Source organism: Tribolium madens, unplaced genomic scaffold (genome assembly GCF_015345945.1).
Source record: "Tribolium madens isolate multiple individuals breed KSU strain unplaced genomic scaffold, Tmad_KSU_1.1 Scaffold_97;HRSCAF=244;Tcas5.2_LG3a, whole genome shotgun sequence".
NCBI classification, from domain to species: Eukaryota; Metazoa; Arthropoda; class Insecta; order Coleoptera; family Tenebrionidae; genus Tribolium; species Tribolium madens.
Genome location: NW_025401069.1, coordinates 9,216,121 through 9,236,025, shown reverse-complemented (window position 1 = coordinate 9,236,025; position 19,905 = coordinate 9,216,121). Strand labels below are relative to the sequence as shown.

The window sequence follows — 19,905 nt, the reverse complement described above, 5'->3', positions numbered from 1 at the left end:
GTATCAAATTGGTCGAGCTTTTCGCAAAGAAATTAAGTGAACTTTTATAAGCGTTTCTGTCGATTTGTTGGCAACAATGCGGTCGCAACTTCATAAATCTTTATCTGATGATGATGGAAGAGACATTTTTAAATGCGAGAGAGAGAAAATTTGAAATACGAGTTAAAAAAAGTAGTTAAGTAAAATGGGAAACGTTCACGTGGCCTGAGGCGATTAGCACCGTTTAAAAATTACAGAAAAGTTTGAAATAATATTGTTTTAAAATTACACGTTGCGGAAAAACCTTAATGAGAAATTAAATAAAATAAATTAGAATTCTGCTTCCGTACCGAAATATTATTTCTTCAAGCAATTAATGCACCTCTCTGAAATTCGAATCAACATTATTTCAGTTTTAAGGGCTTCTCTTCAGCGGTTCAGATAACTTGAAAGCTCGAGATTAGGTAAGCGTTTTAAAAGGAAATTCTCTGCTATTCCACCTTATCAGATGAGATATTTTATTTGTGATAGATTTCCACATTTTTTGACATATAATGGAGAAATTTATTTTAATTACTACATATTATTTATACTTCCATGTTAAGAAAATATCACGTTTAAGTCACTTCCTAATTTCGCAATGTATTTTGATAAACAATTATTATCTGACGACACGTTTAAAATTTTATCTTGGTTTTAATTAATTCCATTTAAATAACTGAAATTCACTCTAAACACAAATAGTGAGACCTTCTAAAACGGCCACCACCTCGCAGCATAATTATCAATTAACTAACATAAAAGTCGCATTTTTATGTCGAAATTAAGGAGTAGCCACTTAATTAGCTACTAATTAGTCAAAGATAAATAGCCGGTGGTATTTGAATGGGAAATAATTTCCGTTTGAAAAAGAAAACAAAAATGTTGAGAAAATGTTATTATTGTTAAACAGAATTTTAAATTTTGTCATAAAAGAAATCGTAATCTCAAAACGTAAAAAATGCATTATGAAAGACAAACTCATTTATTCAACTTTTATTTCACAGCAAGAGCTCGATTAGTTCCATTAGTCAGGATCAAACAAGATTTTATCGTTGTTTAATAGTTCAAGAAGCATCATTCTTATAATTTATAAGAGCTCTTCTAACGTACCTAAATGACAATGAAATTATTCAACGACATTTTATATTACACAAACATTGACGTTGGTATTTATGGCTCTTCGAGAATGTTCCGCAAGAGGCGACGATTCTGTTTCAAAAAATATTTTACCATCAGATGAATTTGTAATCTCAGTATTGCCATCTAAACCCACTCAATTGTTTTTCGATTTTTTATTTAAAAATTAAAATATGTCAAAGTGAAGGTATTTGTGAGTATTTTTTTTTAATAAATAGGTCTGTTTTTTAACTACATTTTATAAAATTTACTTTGGAAGGATGATTAGAGACTGTTGCCTAATCGCCTAATGATGTTGCTCTGAGATAATTCTAAATAAATGTTTGTCATTGTGGTGTTGGAGAGGAAGTGAAAAAGTGGTCATTACTTCAAACAAATTTATCTTTAATTTGTTGACACTTGCATTCACGTGTTGGTACATCCTATTGAACCGTTAATTCAAAAACTGTGATTGTTAGTACATTACATAATAACCATAATTCATAAAAATTATCTTGTTAATTTTCCTTGTTGACTACAAAAGCAATTTATTAAACTATTTAGTGTTAATTTTGTATTCTTACGCAAACAATTTTTTTTATTTATGGCCAATTAATTCTGACACTCACGTAACGACTCGTAAAAATTTACAACAAATTTATATTAATTTAAAGTAGACACAAATTTATCGAACGCCTTTCTTTTTAATTGCAAAATCAGCTAATTTCGCCCACGTTTGACGAAATTAAAAACGTCAACGGTCGCTGATGAATATCTTAATAATTTATGTATTGTATTTAACAGACAAAATTGGTGAATAAAATAACGAAAAAACTATTATCGTTATAAGACTTCGTTTTCAAAGTGTAGAATGTTGTTGAAACAGAATATGGAATCAATCCGTTTAAAATTTCAATTGCAAGAAATATTCGTAAATAACTTAGAAATTCTCAATAAGCTTTAAAGAAAATTTATCATTTAATGGAACCGTATATTACTCAGGTGGTTTTTAGGACCAATTACACAAGGCGACAAAAAAAAGTCATGTCGTGACAACTTGAGAGACAAATCAAATTCACTAAAAAAATTTCAAAAAGTCCACACACTTTGAACTAAATAATTTTTTTCTAATTTAAATGAATTTAAAATACTTTAACTTTAAAAAATTATTACTCAATAACTATTATGCCGATTTTCTTAAAATAAAGACCATTTTAAAGCGATGACCTACGAGTAAATTTTTTTTGCACCTTCTTTGTTCTAATTAGAATAAACAAAAACTGTTTCTTTACTTAAAACAAACAAAGAGTACCTGCGAATTAATTAAACCAAATAAAGAGTTTTTTTTGTTGTAAAAATGATCACTGATCATTGAGCAAAGAGGATTTAGAAGTTTAAAGCAGTAGCTTGATATATAAGAACAAATCCTTTTCAAATTAAATCACTTTCCATTCAGATTCCAACTTGTTCACTTTGTTCTAGCTTTCTGAACTTTTTTTTGAAAATGTTCTCAGCAAATGCTTTCTCATCACTTTCTACTGATGTTGAATGCAGAAGTCAGTTGCTTCGTGTGCAACTGTTATCACTACTGAAGTACAAGCTAACTGAAGCTAATCGTAGAATGTACCAACAAAATAAATCAGGTGACTTATTGCATTTAACATCACTCGAAAGTGATGAGAAAGCATTTGCTCAGAACATTTTCAAAAAAAGTTCAGAAAGCTAGAACAAAGTGAACAAGTCGAAATCTGAATGGAAAGTGATTTGAGTTGAAAAAGATTTGCTCTTATATTTAAAGCTCGTGCCTTAAACTTCTAGATCCTCTTTGCTCAGTGATCAGTGGTCAATTTACAAGAAAAAACTCTTTATTTGCATTAATTAGTACGCAAGTACTCTTTGTTTGTTTTAAGTAAAGAAACAGTTTTTGTTTATTCTAATTAGAACAAATAAGGTGCAATTGACCATTTTTAAGCAAAAGAAGAGTCTTAAAACAAATACTGTTGTAAAAATGCAATTTTAAGTAACATTAACATGCATTTCTCCTATATGGCGCAATACTTGAAAAGCAAACCTTAACTTCAAAAAATCATATCTTAAAAACTACTTGGTATATTATTTTAAAAATTTGGATTCTTATTAATAAAAAGATGCTCTACATGATGGTGATGAAGAAAAAAAATTTACTCGTAGAGTTTTTCTTAGATTACTTCGATTTACTTCGAACTTCTTCGAACACTGTTCGAAGAAAAGTTTGACAAGATTCAATTTCAAATTGCATATCACTCTAAAGGGCAAGTCCATCTTTTAAAATGGTCTTTATTTGAAGGAAATCGGCCTAATAGTTATTGAGTAATAATTTTTTAAAATTAAACTATTTTAAATTCATTTAAATTAGAAAAAAAATTATTAGTTCAAAGTGTGTGGACTTTTTGAAATTTTTTTTAGTGCATTTGATTTGTCTCACTGAGACGAACAAAATGATATAAAATTTGTCAAGTTGTCACGACATGACTTTTTTTTGTTGCCTTGTGTTAGTTGCTCTAGCAATTGTAAACAATAATTTTATGTCTCAAACAGTGTGCTCCATTCTCTGGCAATGATATAAAAAACTTGAGTTGTAGAAAGCTTAACATCTTGTGAGTATTAGTTCACTAAATCCAAGTGGTGGTAAGAATTTGTGGTAGTTACTGTCAAAAATTAAATTAAATAAGAGAATAGATTGTTTGATGGCTGACATGAATCTAAAATCGAGTGACTCCGTATAAGGGCAAAGATCGCTACTAAAGACATTCCGTCTAGTGGCGTCCTGCCGACCTAATTAATCACTGTCATGTCACGCGCCCACTGAGTACTTCCATAAAACGAGATAATGAATATGTTTTACGCCCACACACAACACATCGACACAATGCCGCTTTGGAGTCCATCATCAAAAGCCACCTGATGGAGATGAGCTATGGTGATCGGTGATGGGACAGGACAATCGATGCGCTTTGTTATTAGGGAGTGTTAACATTATTATCTCGGTGGATGATGATTAGGGTTTTTCATGATGGTTGAGGATAATTTTCGAAATTATTCACCATTAGCTGAATGAATTGTGGTTGACGGACATTGTTATTCTAGGAAGCAAATATTCAACAAATCTGGGAGTGTCCGCCAAAGGGGTCGCATTGCTCTAATTATTCGAATAGCACTCCTACGTGCCATTTTCTAAACTATTGATTTATACATTTCGTTGCATGCACTTCAATATTCCTAGGATTTTATAAAACTGTTTGTCTAAACCGGAGCGTTATGCAAAAATTTTACACAATGAAACACGACAAATTATCCAGTCTTGACTCAAAATTAACAAAACGCCGTATTTATTCTTTAGTGAAGTAAGATTCATGTTGATTTGTCTTCAAACAAGGGTAGGATTCGTTGTTTAACTGTTGTTGACGCTTCCCTATTCTTTAAGTTTATCTAATTATGCTTTTATTGAAGTGACAGCTCACGCAAGAACTGTCATACTTAAAGTGCACTCAATTTAAATGTCTTTCATCAAAGTGCCACAATAGGGGAAATCAAAATGAAGAGAAAAATTAAACAGTAGGCTCACTTGACGCGATTAAATCTTGAAAGAGAAGCGCTTGTGTTAGACAGGTGAAGAACACAACGAGTATTGTAAAATCTAAAGTTTAACGTTTAGAAAAGCAATTAATTTTATTTACGTATTACTACCTCACCCGTTCATTTTTAAAAACTTTACGCTTTTTTTTAAGGAAAATGGTTTATAATACGACAGAGTGTTTTGAAAAAAGACTAAAAAAAGGAAAATGCCAAATAATTATCTTACCAGGAACATTAAAAAATGTTTAAATAATTCTATCTGTCAAAAAATTTTGCCATTTGGCATTTTTTTTTTGTGTCTATTTAATGATACTGATGATCTTGTATGCATATGTTTTTTTCTAATTATTCAGTAAAGGTACAAAAACTTTGTTAATAGAAGCTACAAATAACGTTAAACATAGTTACAATTCAGGATACAGCTTCTTTGTTTCTTCTTCTAACAGTTTGTAGCAAAAGAGTCAAAGTATTTCAACAGAATAATGTCTTGAGTAAGAGTTTTCTTCCAAAAAAAAGCAATTTGAGCTATTTTTAATCAAAATTTGCTCGATTTTAATGTATAAAATATCCATTCAATGTTTCATAAATTAGCGAAAATTCCGTAACAAATTTATAAATTACTCTAGAATATTAAAATTTTACACTAATTAAAATTTTAGCAATTAACTAGTTTATAAAAATTTGGAAACGGTATCTCAAATTTTTAAGATTTAAGCTCATTGGACGCAAATTGTTATATGTAAGTTTGATTTTATCCGTACTTCATTGGTTTTTGCCTTTTTAAGTAAAATGGAGAAATTATTCAGAGAAATTTTCAAAATACGTTTTTTTTGTTAAAGTAGACTAATTGTTTTTTTGAAATGAAAATTCTGCGACATTAGTATTGCAGAAAAGAGGTTCGTAACATCCATTATTAAAAGATTCTATTTGTATTTTTTTTATTCTACTCGTATACAGGTGTCAGAACTCGCGCCCTAGAGAAAAAAATCAAGTAAGATAAGATACTAGGAACATGGAGGAAAATATGTTTAAAAAATTCTGTCTATCTGACATTTATTTTTTGACATTTGACATTTTTTCATATCTATTTAATGATACTGATTATCTTGTATATGTTTTTTTTTTAATTTTTAGTAAAGGTACAAAAATTTTGCCAATAAAAGCCACAAATAACATTAAACAGAGTTACAATTTGAGGATACAGCTTCCTTATTTCCTCTTCTAATAGCCTGTAGCAAAAAAACTTGGAAAATTATTTTTCCAACACAAATAAATAAAGTCAATGTACAAAATTAAAACTCTCATAACTTCAAAATTTATATGTATAGATGGATTTTTTTAACATTTTTTCCATATTTCTAGCATTTTACCCGACATAGCTTTTTTTTTCTGGAGCGCGAGTTCTAGCGCACCTGTACATTTCATAGTCAGTGGGATCTTTCCCACTTTTTTCAATGTTTTGTAAAATGCATCTGTGTAATATAGAAATTATTATATTAAAAGACATTAATAAAACTACTTTTTTGAACTTGTTACATTCGTCGTGGAATTCGCGAAACAAGACATTCGCCTCTCGAGTTCAGAAATTTGCAAATCGTCGGCGTTAATTTATTTACGATTTATTCACCGCGTCGGGCGTTCAAAATTACCATTGTAAATGTGAAAAACGCAGCCTGAGAAGTATCCCGCGGTTCATTTATAGCTCTGTTGGATTTTCGCAGTTCTTCCATATTTACGATTATACAATGTTCGCTATAAAATCATAAAGTTTTCGGCGCTTTTCCTTTAGAAAAATTTGGGTTAAACCTAGATTACATGATGTGCTAGAGTCACGTGCTGGCGCGATTATTCCCTGCGGTAACGTTAGACGGCGCTGTGGACGGTCAAGTCCCGGAATCGAATTCTAAGAGTCTGGGACGCGACTGCACCACCGGAACGGAAAACACGTCAACTGCATTAGAGCCACGTGTGGTGCATCGCAGGAATTGACGAAAATTCTACGACACAATGGCGAACAAGTAGACAATACCTACTTTGGGTAAATTAGCCCAAAGTGGACTTTGAGGGTTACTTATTGTTTAAGTTTATGAACGTTGGGCTTAGAATTGTGCAAAGTGAAGCTTAGAAATAATTTATCACTGGAAGGGTCGGACTGATAAAAAAGTATCTTTGACCAAAGTAAAATTATCTTAATCTTTGAAAACAATAAGTTTCAATTTCAGATTATTTCAATACATAATATAAGTTAAAATACAAGTTTCTAAGTATAAGTTTATTTTAAATCAAAATTTGCAATCGTGTTAAAATTATCTAGTAGTTTAAAGACTCTGCAAAAGGCATACAGGGTGTTTGTATCAAGCTTAAAAAGAGTGTATTACATAAATTTGTTAAATTTAATACTAAATTTCATACAAAATTGAGTTTTTAAGGCTCTAGGGTACCGAATGAACTGTTCAGATTTGGTGTACTGTTAGTTGCATACTCGGCATTTTGTGGCAGCTGTCAATCATCCGACCTTCTCTACCTGGTGCCTTGTCCCTTTAGTCATAAAATGGAAATAATGTAAACAAACAGAATTTTACCATCGATGAGTTTCTCTTATTTCAGAGATTCAGATTCTAGCTCAGTAGAAAGAAAAGTTCATTTTTCTCTTGATTTTGGACTTAGAATAATTTTTCTCTGCTTTTTAAATCCCATCACATTGGCGGTTTTTATTTTTTGACAATAATGTCACTTTGAAAAATGAGTTTTTGCAAGTTAAATAAAAAAATGTGTGGGAAAAACATAATTTTGATAAATAGCAACTCAAAGAAACAGCTTTCAGATAAAAAACAAAGTCATTTTTAACTAAAACTATCATTATTTAATTAGTAAATTAAAAAAAAAAATCTTTTATTTTACGCCAAAACTGCAAAGGAGAAACATTTTGTTCACCTGAAACGAGCAAAATCCAAAATCAAGAGAAAAATTGACTTTTTTTTGGCGTAAAATCAAAGATAAAATTTTTTTTTCTTTTGTAAAGTCAATCCGGGAACATACTGTATACTAATAAAGATCAAGTACCTGAAACTGGAATTTAAAATTTTACAACAAGAATGTTGATTGAGATTTAGAAATTAGAAAATGAAAATGACTGAGTCAAGTTAGAAATACAAAAGCTTATATTTTTTAAGAAAAAGAAGAGGAAGAATGCAAGGATGTCATCTGTTTCATTTACACATGTTATTTGTTGTAACATAAATTTATTTCTTCTAAACTTAAATTTAGAAAACTATTTTTTTAAAACCTTTATAATGAAATCCACTAGATGTTAAATAATGTAAAAATAGTTTTTTTTTAAGAATAATCTGCTGAATTAAAAAAGGTGTGAAAGGGAATAAAAAGTTATGTATTCGTTTGCACTGTTTTAAAAGTAGTTTCTTGAAGCGTAGCCTTGGAATTGAAAATTTGCTCACACTTTGGCTTTTTGAGTTGGTGTACTTCAAAGGCAACACTAGTGGATACCCCGGAGGAGTCCGGTGATAAAACCGTGCGTTTAAATGAATTCGTAAGTCAAGCATCTCACGATGCCCTACACAATTAGGAATATGGGGAAGTGAAGATCAAAAGGAAAAAAGCGGTGCTGTTGTCCATTATGTGATTTGATGTAATGAAATCGGGAGAAAGGAAGGTGGGAGATGCGCCTGCTCCATGGAGGGCGCTGGACCGCCAACGCAACCTGCGGCCCGCTTCAGTTCGTGCTCTTTTACGCGGCTTTTCGGTCGTGGTCCTTGACGAGGTCCTCCGGCACGAGATCAGTGAGCCTAGCAGGAACTGTTGATTCGGGCGTTTTCGCTTTCCCGGACTCTGGCACCAGGTAAGTCGGTTGACAAGCTTTAATTACGAGCGCTTGGATACATACCACCCCGGAATCGCAGGGGAGGGCGCTCAAAGCGAAATATTTTTTATGGGCGAGCACGTGATGTTTTTAATTCCGGCAAAGGGTTTTCTTTAGACGAGCTGTTATCAGGGCTTGATTGTGTTGGTCCGGGAAATCAGATTAGAACGGTCGCAATGACGGAGATGGATAAGTGGACATTGTGTTTGGTGGTGGAGTGGCATTCATCGTCAAGAAATGTGTGTATGTGAGTTTGCGCTCTTTTCTTGCGTTTCGCCACTTTCGTCTGATTGATATAATAATTTTCGTGACGTTTTGCCAGAAAGGGTGCCACGTTTGAATGATGGAGTTTGGTCTATGCGTACACAAAAATAACATAATAACATAAAAAAATTGGAGAGAGAGAGAAAATGTGAAACACACCCTTCTCCCACCAGTTTTTATTAGACGATAAACGCTGCATATTTTGAATTGATTTCCCCCTGGTGGTGATTGGGTTTAGCAAATCTTTGCCGGCCACATTTCAGACCCATTTTCAATAGAAAGGACGGGTTGTCCCATCTGGTACGCATGACGCATTGAGCGGTGAGCTTAGCGAACTGATTGATTGATTACCCCCTTAATTACCTCACGCTATGTGGATAAATAATTTTTGGGGGAAAGTTACATTTTATCAGATTGAAAAAATCACACAGATTTGCTGAAACGTCAATTCGTTTAAATACACGGTCGAAAAATTTTACGTTCTAGAAGTTTTTCCGATTTAATGTTAAATGAATGAGAGTACATAAAGCATAATCTTAATTATTGACATTTATCGTAACATACCAGCAAATAAAAAGTCTTAAATAATCAAATTACATTTGGCAAGTTTAGTAAATGTTTGTCTCAGTCAATATCTTTAATTTGTGCTAAAACAGATAACTTTTCTTGCTCCTTTTCTGAGTTTTATATCATCAGAGTTAGAACACCTATCATCATCTAAAAATACAAATTGTTAGTTTTTAATTATTTTCATGTTTATTTTAATTTTGTCGATAATTAAAAAGTTTTTAAGTACTTAATGAAAATATTATTATTAGTTCTTTTGCAACATTTCTAGTGAAATTTAATACCAACAACTTTGAAATTGGATTTATTAAATAGAATGTAGATGAAATAATATATTTTTTTGTGAAAATAATAAAGCTTTTAACGAATTAAAATGAAACATTTGATTGAAATGTGTTTTCAAATCACAAATGCCTGCTTGCCTAAAAACTGTTGATGTAATTTTAACTATATTATTTTTTATAAAATTAAAACCGTGGTGTTGAAATCTGTGCGTATTTTTTGGATTTTAACGTTGATGGCTTCAACTTTTCACATACAATGTGGAGAAAATATTTCTTTAAAGGAAAACTCTTAAGTAGGGTCAGTTCGGAACTTTCAGCTCTCACCACTCACTCGAAAAGAATTTAATGGTCGAAATTTGTTGTAGCTAGATCGTGTCTTTCAATATAAATAACCAACTTTATAGAATTTTCTTAACACGCTTTTGAACTACCAAAAATTGTTTTTTTTTTCGCGTGGCATAGAAAATGAATTTTATTTTCCAAACACTTCTATAAATGTGCTCAAGAATAGAATAATAAACGTCTGCTGAAATACAGACAGCGATTCTTTATTAAACTTTGTTTGACAAAAAAAGTCGATTGTCTGTGTACTTGTTTAGAGGAGAAGAAGATCAATTTAAGAAATATGTCCTGTGATTCATGCTTTATGCACCTTATTATTATTTTTCATATTGTATTTTCTTTGTAATCCAGTACAAATATTTCGTGTTTGAAGACAGTTGCGAAAAAATATATGGCGTAGGAATTGTTTAGTGAAACACCTCATAAAGTGCAAACCCTATTAGAAATCAAATCGTTCGGAAGACAGTGGAATTTTTATTTGAGAGTTTATTGCGGTTCTCTCCACGTGGCCGAGTAACTAACGTCAACCATTCTTTTATCTTTTACTGGAAATGGTGGATTACGACGCGTCAATGGACTTGAAAAAAACTCGATTAACTTTTTCTTATCAAACTTCAAAACATTACACGTATTATAATTCTTTATGCTAGGGGAAATGTCGAAACGATTCGATTTAGATTATTGTTGACTGCTACACATAATGCGAGCCTTTTTTAAATAAAACGTTCTGTTTTCTCCGACACAAAGCTTCCTTTCAGGAGGAAAATGATTTTTCAGCGTTAATTTATTTTCACGTATTTCCGGTGTTGGTTATGTGAAATAAGGCTAGTAGTTACGATATACATAAGGAAGTCGTAAAGGAACTAAATGACAGCAATTTTAATTAAAATGTACTTTTAGTTTTAGATCACATTCGTTTGTGCCGTAAAAGCACATTATGCTTAGTTTCAAAATTACTCACAATTGCTTAAAAAGCTACTGTAATTAAAAATAGATTACATAAAGCTAATTTAACAATAATTATAAAAACGTTAAGATGGATTATTTTTAAAAATAAGTTATATGAGATGCATTCATAAAATTTGATCTAGCTTAGGTAATCACTAATTAACAAAAAATGTGTACATTAGTAATTTTTGGCAATATACAAGACTGAATTTTAAGATTAAGTTATTTATGATTGGGAGGCGCAGCCTCAAAGTTTCTATGCTACACTGGCCGCCAAAATTAACCGGACAACTAAAATTTTGCGATTTTTCACATTGCAATATTTTTGTTATTCTTTGTTTGATTTCGGCGAATTTTTGTTTGGCTTAAAGAACAAACTTTGCAGAACATTGTAATTTAATTCAATAACATTTCTAGTTTGGTCTTGTAAATTAAATGTTATACCTAAAAGACGACGGCACTGTTTTTTTACTTTTTTTTATACTGAGCTGTGGTGTGTAACAGAGACAAAATTAAGTTTATCCACAATCACTCTATAAAGACTTTATTCCACACTTTAGATGCGTAGAAAGTATCAGTTTATCCACTAGTGGAATAAAGTAACTTTATAAAGTAATTTTATTCCACTGTTAGTAACCAGCGCACCGCGTAACAGCTTACTACGTTTAACCGAAAGCGCATTTGGCGTGACGTTTAAATGTCACTTTAATTTTTAATTAAGTTTGGAATAATTTGGGTTAAACATTCTTGCGTGGATAAAACGCTACCTAACACACTCTTACAATAAATAACTATTTTATTTATTTCAGATTATTGCCTGTTCTTTTCTGATTGAGGACCAATTTGTTTCAAAATTTTATCTTCTGGTGCCTCAGAGATACAAAGCATTAAAAAAGACTTTTCTAATGTTACTAAATATTCGTTCAAAAAGTAGGCTACATAAAAAGATAGTTAAACCGAAAATTATTGCTTATGTCACCAAAAAAGCACAATTACGTCTTTGAACACAAAAAATTTGAAAAACTTGGAACTTCAAAGAATTACAACAAGTAAAACGGTTAATTATTGGAAGCTTCCTTGCGCCTATTTTGACATTTTGGCACATTCGGTCTACTTAATACGAATATTCATTGAAATGGAAATGTAATGCTTTTTTGAAGGTTTATATCTCGCATGTCTCAAGAATTAAAATTATGGAAAATGTGATACATAATTCAGGGGCAATAATCTGGAATCACAAAAACTTAAGTTTGTCTCTGTCGCACACCACAGCTCAGTATAAAAATAAGTAAAAAAACAGTGCCTTTGTCTTTTGAGTATCACATTTAGAAGACAAAATTAGAAATGTTATTGAATTAAATTACTATGATTTACAAAGTTTTTTGTTTAAACCAAACAAAGTTCGTCGAAATCTGAGAACGATTAACAAAAATATTGCAATGTGAAAAATCGAGAAATTTTAGTTCGGTTAATTTTGGCGTCCAGTTTACAAGACTAAATTTAACCAGCTGTACAGTAGTTTAATTTTTCTTTCTAAAGATCAAGTTATTTATGAATGGGTGGCGCATCCTGAGGGTGTAATTCTCACCAAAGTTTGTTTGTTATTTTATTCATAAGTAATCACATTTTGTTGAAATAACAAAATATTTGTGTTTTCCAACAAAATTGATGCATTGACGTAGATGCGATGCAAGTAAATTGTGTTTTTGACATTTGTTGAACTCATAATCTTACTAATTTTAAATTAATTCCCAACCAAGGGAATAACAATACAGGTGGGTGCTTTTTCAGAATACTAGACATTTTATAGGTTTAAATAAATTGCACTTACTTATTGTCAAAAGATGATTTTTGCTGCATATTTTTTAAGGGAATTGTTTATGTTTATGTAAATATAAAAATGTCTTGTGTATTTTTCCATTTGCTCGGAATTTGTCATATCGTTGTGGCCCTTTGCTCTTTCGCTCTTTAAAAAATGTCATCCTGCATGCATATCCTGTGCCCCGATGAGAAACGACTACAGCGAGACAAATAAACGGATATGCGCTTGCATATTACATCCCCGGTTGGGCCCAAGTAAAGGCTTATTGATTCACCGACTAGAACAGTTGAATGGAGCTGTCAGGCGTGTTTGCTTGATCCGGCCGACAGGTATATTGCTGTTCAAATCACATTCCGGAATCAGTCTGACAACACCAGATGGACATACAATTACAAGCCTTGAAAGTGCCGAAATGTGCCGCTGATGAGGTCGTCCGACTTGCAAAAGACAGTCCTCGCTTTTCCACCTCTTCCATAGTTAGTTTCGGTCGGTGTTTCTGACACGAGTTCACACATTTCGGGGAAGTACCTATATATCAGAGCAGTTAACTCGACGACAGGGGGCGCTGCTATGTTGTTTGTTCCTTTAACATTCACCATAAGCCGTTCCGTTTATGCAACGGACCTACCACACTCCATTTAACTTAGTCATTCCAGATTCGAAACACACACGTCGTGGAATCAAATAAAACAACAAATAGCAAATCACTTCAATTATTTCAGCTTTGTGCTATTGGCGATTGACGCGAAACGGGAGTTGCAACAAAGTTACTTCATTGTGGGGTTTCGTTGCAACAGAAATTTATTTGATTCGTTTAGAACAACACAAAAGCATTTAGTAATTAGAGGAAATAAAAAACTTTTGTATTTATCACAGAATAAAGTCCTCGTACGTCAAGAAACAGAATTGCAGCCTAATTACGACGATTCGTTAGCGCGGGTCAAGCCGTGGGGTCAAAAAGGATGGTCAGAAGATACAGTCCTTTGTTCCACTTTTCACGTAATCGCATTTTGGTCTGACCGCGATCTTTTCGTTGGATTTATCTTGTGGTCATCTTTGGACTTATTCCTTTTGGTGGTAGGATCGTTTGTTTTCCGAGACATTCGTACGGCCAAGGCTTGCGTTCAGATATATCCTGTCCCTTTGAAAAATTTACCCTTTAAAAGCTCTTTGCTGGATTAGTTCATGTTATGCGAAAGCGCCGTTTCAGGTGCCGCTGAAATATTAACTGCTTTATTTATAAAAGAATTCGTTGTGCGTCGGTTAATAAATAATATCGACGAGATGAGTTCTGCTCCGAAAACGGACTAATCTTCTTTTTGTTGAGAGATTTTTGTAATCTCGGTTAGGTAAGTTTTTGTGATTATTTTACTCACATTTTTAGTCGCAAGGAAGGATTTATCTTGCGTTTCGCCCAAGTACAAAGTTACAAGCCGGATAAAAATGTTTTAATCTTAAGAACTAATTTTGGGATTTAGGCACAAAAAACAGGAATTCGCAAAAAATTTTGAATTTTGAAAAAACTTGAAAGAATTCCCTTTTAAATTTGAAATGTGTGACTTACAAGTGCTCGAGAAGTAATTATAGTTTCAGTGCTGTCAAAAGAAACTAAATTTTTTTAGAACATATTTTTTTGGTTAAATCTACCATTACTTTACATTAAAAATTTACTTCTGAGACATGTAATTGCTACATTACAATTCTGCTGTATTTTGAATAATTTTTTTCTCATTTATTTTCCAATAAAAAATATGAACCTGCCAATAGTTAACGTTACAATTTTCTCAATTTTAAACAAAGTAATACTTCATAAACCTAAGCAAATCTTGCTATAAACGTAGAAATATATGTATTTATTTTACTAAAACACAACCAATTTTGTTTTTATTATTCCCGAATTTTTATTATGAACATGAAAAAGACATAAAATTCATACACATATATGTCATATATCCGATGGAAATCATTCCATATTTTATTATGAGTAAATATCTGTCTACAAAATAAAAGCAAAATTACTATTTTATATTATGATCTAGTAGAAGAATAATTGCGGGTGTTTCATAAGCGGTATATTTTTATTTCAATTGGCATTTGTTATGGCATTACCTCCTTATTATTCTGTACCGCTAACAGTTCTTGTAAATTTTGAGACGAAAAGTATGCAATGATGTCATAAAAAGACCACCGTTAAAATTTTAACGCAATTTGTAATGCTGGTTTGCTAATTATTCCGTAATTTTTTCACGAAATTAACAAAGATACAAAATAATCGTGAATAAGAAATAAATTAATAAAATAAGGATGTTTGCTTGCACCATATTTGAGGAAGAGGTTGAAAAAGGGACGGTGTTTTTGAAAGGTGAAGAAGAATTTGGAACTTGTACCAACTTCAACCTTATTTCAAATTCATTACACAAGTAGTGTTTCCAAGTAAGTAAGTAAGTAAGAGTTAAAATTAAAATAAAAAAAAGTCAAAGTTACAATACATACCTAGAATCATAACTTTTTGCTCAAAATTTTTAGAGACGAAAACAAAACAAGCATAATTTGTGGCTATGGAAACAAGTAATTTTTGATAAAAAGCAGATTTTATGCTTTTATAACCTAATAAAGTACTTGATTTGTCATGAAAGTGCGGCACTGTGATATATGTTTTTGACACTGGTAGTAGCTTTTTGATTTTCAACATTGCTTGTCAAATTACAATAAATACCGAAAAATTACAAGGTTTTAAAGATGTCAAAGTTACATGTTCACAGAAATTTACTGATATAAAAGTGAACGTAAAGTATCATTTCTGACAACATTTCACATTTGATAAATGATAATTTCAACGTTAAAAACCGCTTTTATTGAATGTGTTATATGAACTTTTTCTACTTCTACTTTTTGGTCAATATAAATAGACGCCTTGTCGATAATATTCAAACTGACGTTTGTATTGAAAATGTGATCATCGAAACTCGAGGAGGAATTTGATTAAACCACCCCAAAATGAATTATGCAAATCGGACACCTGTTTCGTCTTAATCATATTGACAGGTGTCAAAATTTGATGTATGGAATGCGTAGTTAGTAGCTAGTTAACATTCAATTTTACATTAAGCTCTCAATTAGGCTTCAGAACGGAAAAAAATGTGGTTTTAAGATAATACAAGATTTACATAAAATGATAGAACAGATATGTACAGCTAGAAAAGTAATCTTCTTTAAATAACACGTAGCTAGTTTATATGTAAATGATTTTTCTAAAACCAAAATTTAAATTAACCAGAATGATTGCATTTTGGTTTGTCGTTTTGGCAAGTCGGTATAATGATCTCGCGGGTGCTGCTTTATGTATTTATGGCTAGCGGGGGTAACGCACATTCAATAAAGTGTACGAGTGTAAAATTTATTGGTCATTTTATTGAGATGGGTAGTTAAATCGCGTTTTTTTTTCTGAACGTTATCTCAGGGTGATTTGATAGATGTGCAGAAATTTTAATAAGTTATACGTAGTAGAGAACAAGAGATGCAAAAATAACTCAACTTGTTTTACTACATTGTTTAAAAAAAATAAGTGAAAAGTAGCAAAAAGAACTACAAAAAGAGTTCTCATATAAAAAAAATAAGGTAAAAATGTTGCACCAAATTTTATTACCTTGAATGTCACCAACTACAAGCAATCTAAACTTTAAAATAAAGTACTCAAAAGTTAAAAACTTTGTTATACTGCATTTTTTTGGCATTCTTTATATCTCGGAAACTATAAATATTTGGACAAGGCAAGTTGAATTATTTTGATTTTTTAGCATACTACATCTTAAAATTTTTAATACAAGTCTGTATTAAAATCACCCTGTATTGGCAAAATCGCCCTGTATAGGTAATGGAAAAAGTGGCAAGTTTGGGGCCAAAGTCGTTAGAAACTAAAAACGAGTAATAAAACCTCCTCGTATGTATATTTGATGGAGTGAAGTTGGCGGTAATATGGTTTCTGCAGTCCGTCTTGAAAATTGAAGTAGCTCTCGACTCTTCGGGGACTCGGTTGAAAGTTTCATTAGCGGCTCTCCCAGGTGGCGACGTCGATACACCAATGACACCGTCTAGTTAAAAGTTTGGCAGATCGTTGGTCTTGTTGCCAAATTGACGTTGACTCTCACTAAACAATGTAGACGCCCTTCAAAGGAAATTTTTTATAAAAAAACAATCTAGGTGGCAACTACAGTGGTTCTTCCAAATTTGGAAAACCAGATTTCTGTACATGCGTATTTCGACATGTAATTACAATAGTTTGTAAAACGATTTATTATGTCCATGCAAATTGAAGCTGCTTTTCGATCTATTTGACAAAGAAAAATATGTAAATAATTTCACAATTAATAATTGCTTTGAACTAATTTTTAATAATAAACAGATAATTTTCAACTTAATAATTTATGACAACTTAAAATATTAAGTAAAAAGTAAACAATGCATTTTAAACAGCAATTAAGAGGTATTGGATAAAGTTTTCTATGGCACACGTGTATTATTACAAATAAATTACATAAAAAAGTACACCACTTGCTCTACGGGCTCTTGGCGTAAACTATGTTTTGCGCGACTTATTTGTACCATAAATAACAATTTTTTGTTAATAATTTATTTTATAATGCTAGTTTTGTGATGAATAATAAAATAAATCCTTTTTGTTTCGGTTTTTAAATAAAATATATTTAAATCTGAAATAACACAAAAGTCTGATTACACAAATGGGAACAAAGACTACAATGCAACAATTTCTTTTTTAAAGTTACTTTGTCGTATTGCACTGACATTCACTATTGAACATTCTTTGTCCTGTTATATGAGAAAAAAAATCGCAGTAATAAAGTTAAAAGATTAAAAAATTAAGTGTTTGGGGCTGTTGCTTTAGTAATTAGTGTTTTCTATAAATTTTTATATGGGTGTATTTAAGAAACTTTCTGATGTTAATTTTTTAACAATAATTGTATTTTTTTAGGATACAAAGTCGTATTAAAATTGTAATTAAAAGTTTATCAGCATGTAAGTTTAGTTTTAGGGTGCATTCAGGAAGTATTTGAGTGAAAATTCCTCAAATATTGAAACAATAAATTTAAATTCTGTTTTCCATATTTGCTTTATTTGCATCAAGAAAGTTTCAAGAAACTTCCAATTACGTCTGCTTGAATTTGAGTATCGGCGATATGAATGTTTTCTTGGCACTTCTGGAAATGGTTTATTATTCCATGTAAGTTTCACGTTCGCGTTGTTTGGAGAGTACGCTCTATATAGATAGAGAGGTCGTCTATGTATACGCTTTTGAGCAGCAAATGGTCTGTGCACGTAATTGCTTTATGCCAAATTCTTGCCTATTATCAAAATGTGATGCTCGTATAAAGCCCTCATTGGACCGTTATTATTGTTCTATCAATAATTATTATACGGACCTCTATTCAGCTTCTACCTCATGTGAAGTGTATGTAGATTATTTGGAAACGGCAATTTGGAAAATTATGACAATGGTAAAAACTTATAAAATTCATTAGAATTGTTGGACAGTTCTGAATTAGTTGGAATAAACTACGATTAATTAGAAAGCTCGTAAATCGATGGCAAGCCACCTTTTTGCGACACGCAAACGTGTAAAAATTTTAATATGCCCAGTCACGTCGAGAGAGACCCTCATCCGGCTAACCGAGGATGTAACATATTAGATGTCGACCAGATAATGTTAAACCTGGTGCAGGTTGTTGTTAAGCCAGGGTATTGTCCGACATAATTCCTAAAATGAATTGTTTCAGAAACCCGGATTTCAGCTGAAACAAACAACTGCATGCACAATAAGCAGCTCTCGTAATGATTGCAAATCGATGCATTCAAATTCAACAGAAGAAATTCCACTGGCCCAGAACAAATTACAAAAATTCAATTTGTTCCGAGAACAATCTGCAAATCTTTTCAAAATATTGAAAACAGATTTACAATCGCAAATATCCTTCGATTGTGGCTCGATCGGATTCGTTAATGATTCATAATATTGCAGAAGCATGCTATAAACCATAAAATCCTGATTGAACTATTAAAAAATGCATAAATTATAATCTGAAACAGAAGCGGGAAGTAAATTATCTTTTTATAAAGAATGTAGGTAGAATACTGTGGAATAAATTATTGCATCTGGAAGATTCTGTTTTATTTATAAGAGCTATGCGTGCAAGCGCCTTTCGCAATAGAAGTGGCCTATTTATGTTCGAAGGGCCACCCCAAAACATGGTGGAGGGCTTGATGTATGGTGGAAGATGATCTGGAAGTAGCGTGTCTAATGTCCTTTCCGAGAGCCGAATAAATCTAAGAAAAGGACCAATCGATTTTATTGAATTTTTTAGCAGATACCAAGAATAATATAGCTCAATTTATGCAACTTGAAGAAAAGCAGATTATCGGATTTTGCAAATTTCAAATTTTGGTGTCGTTTCTGACAAAAAACTAATTGAACAGTGAGCGTAGAACCGGCATGGGAGTTGTAAATTCAGCTTCGGGCAAGAGTGCCACGTTAAAATTTTTAACATGACTTATCTCAGAGCATTTTAGTTGGTGTAGTCACAGTTATTATATTTTATTACCGAAGTTACAACATTCGTTCTGATATTGTTAGCGGGAGAATACCTATATCCACGCCATAACTCATAAGAGAGCCTCAATAAGCCGTTGACCCAATTCTGAAGCTACCAATAAATTAAATCAGGATGTATTATAGGTAATAATAAATTTTCAAACTAGTTTTATCGCATTATGCATACATGGCAATGTCTTGTTTGTCTTTCTTGCATTTGTGCTCCTAAATCTTTCAACAGCTACATGTTTGCCCAACTTAAGGAACATTTATTATTTGATAAAACACAACTAATCAAAATATAACGAAACAGACAGAACCAAATAAGGAGTAATTATCACAGACAGAAGCTACAAATTATTGTAAATAAATAAATAGATGCCCAGAAGCAAGAACACGCAATGCAGCAACCCCTCGCGATCACACAAAACTAGTTAAATTGGTA

General features: G+C 31.9%; 1 protein-coding gene across 3 annotated transcripts in view; it reads left to right on the top strand.

The window, feature by feature from the left end:
• Nucleotides 1–8,497: 8,497 nt before the first annotated feature.
• Nucleotides 8,498–19,905, top strand: part of LOC123014656 (epithelial discoidin domain-containing receptor 1-like) — a 168,336-nt gene continuing 156,928 nt past the window's right edge. For 2 of the 3 annotated variants that reach the window (XM_044413876.1, XM_044413873.1), the window contains exon 1: nt 8,498–8,608. The gene's annotated coding sequence lies outside the window, so the exon portion shown is untranslated. The remainder of the gene's footprint in view (nt 8,609–19,905) is intronic. The other variant, XM_044413874.1, reaches the window with a different exon arrangement.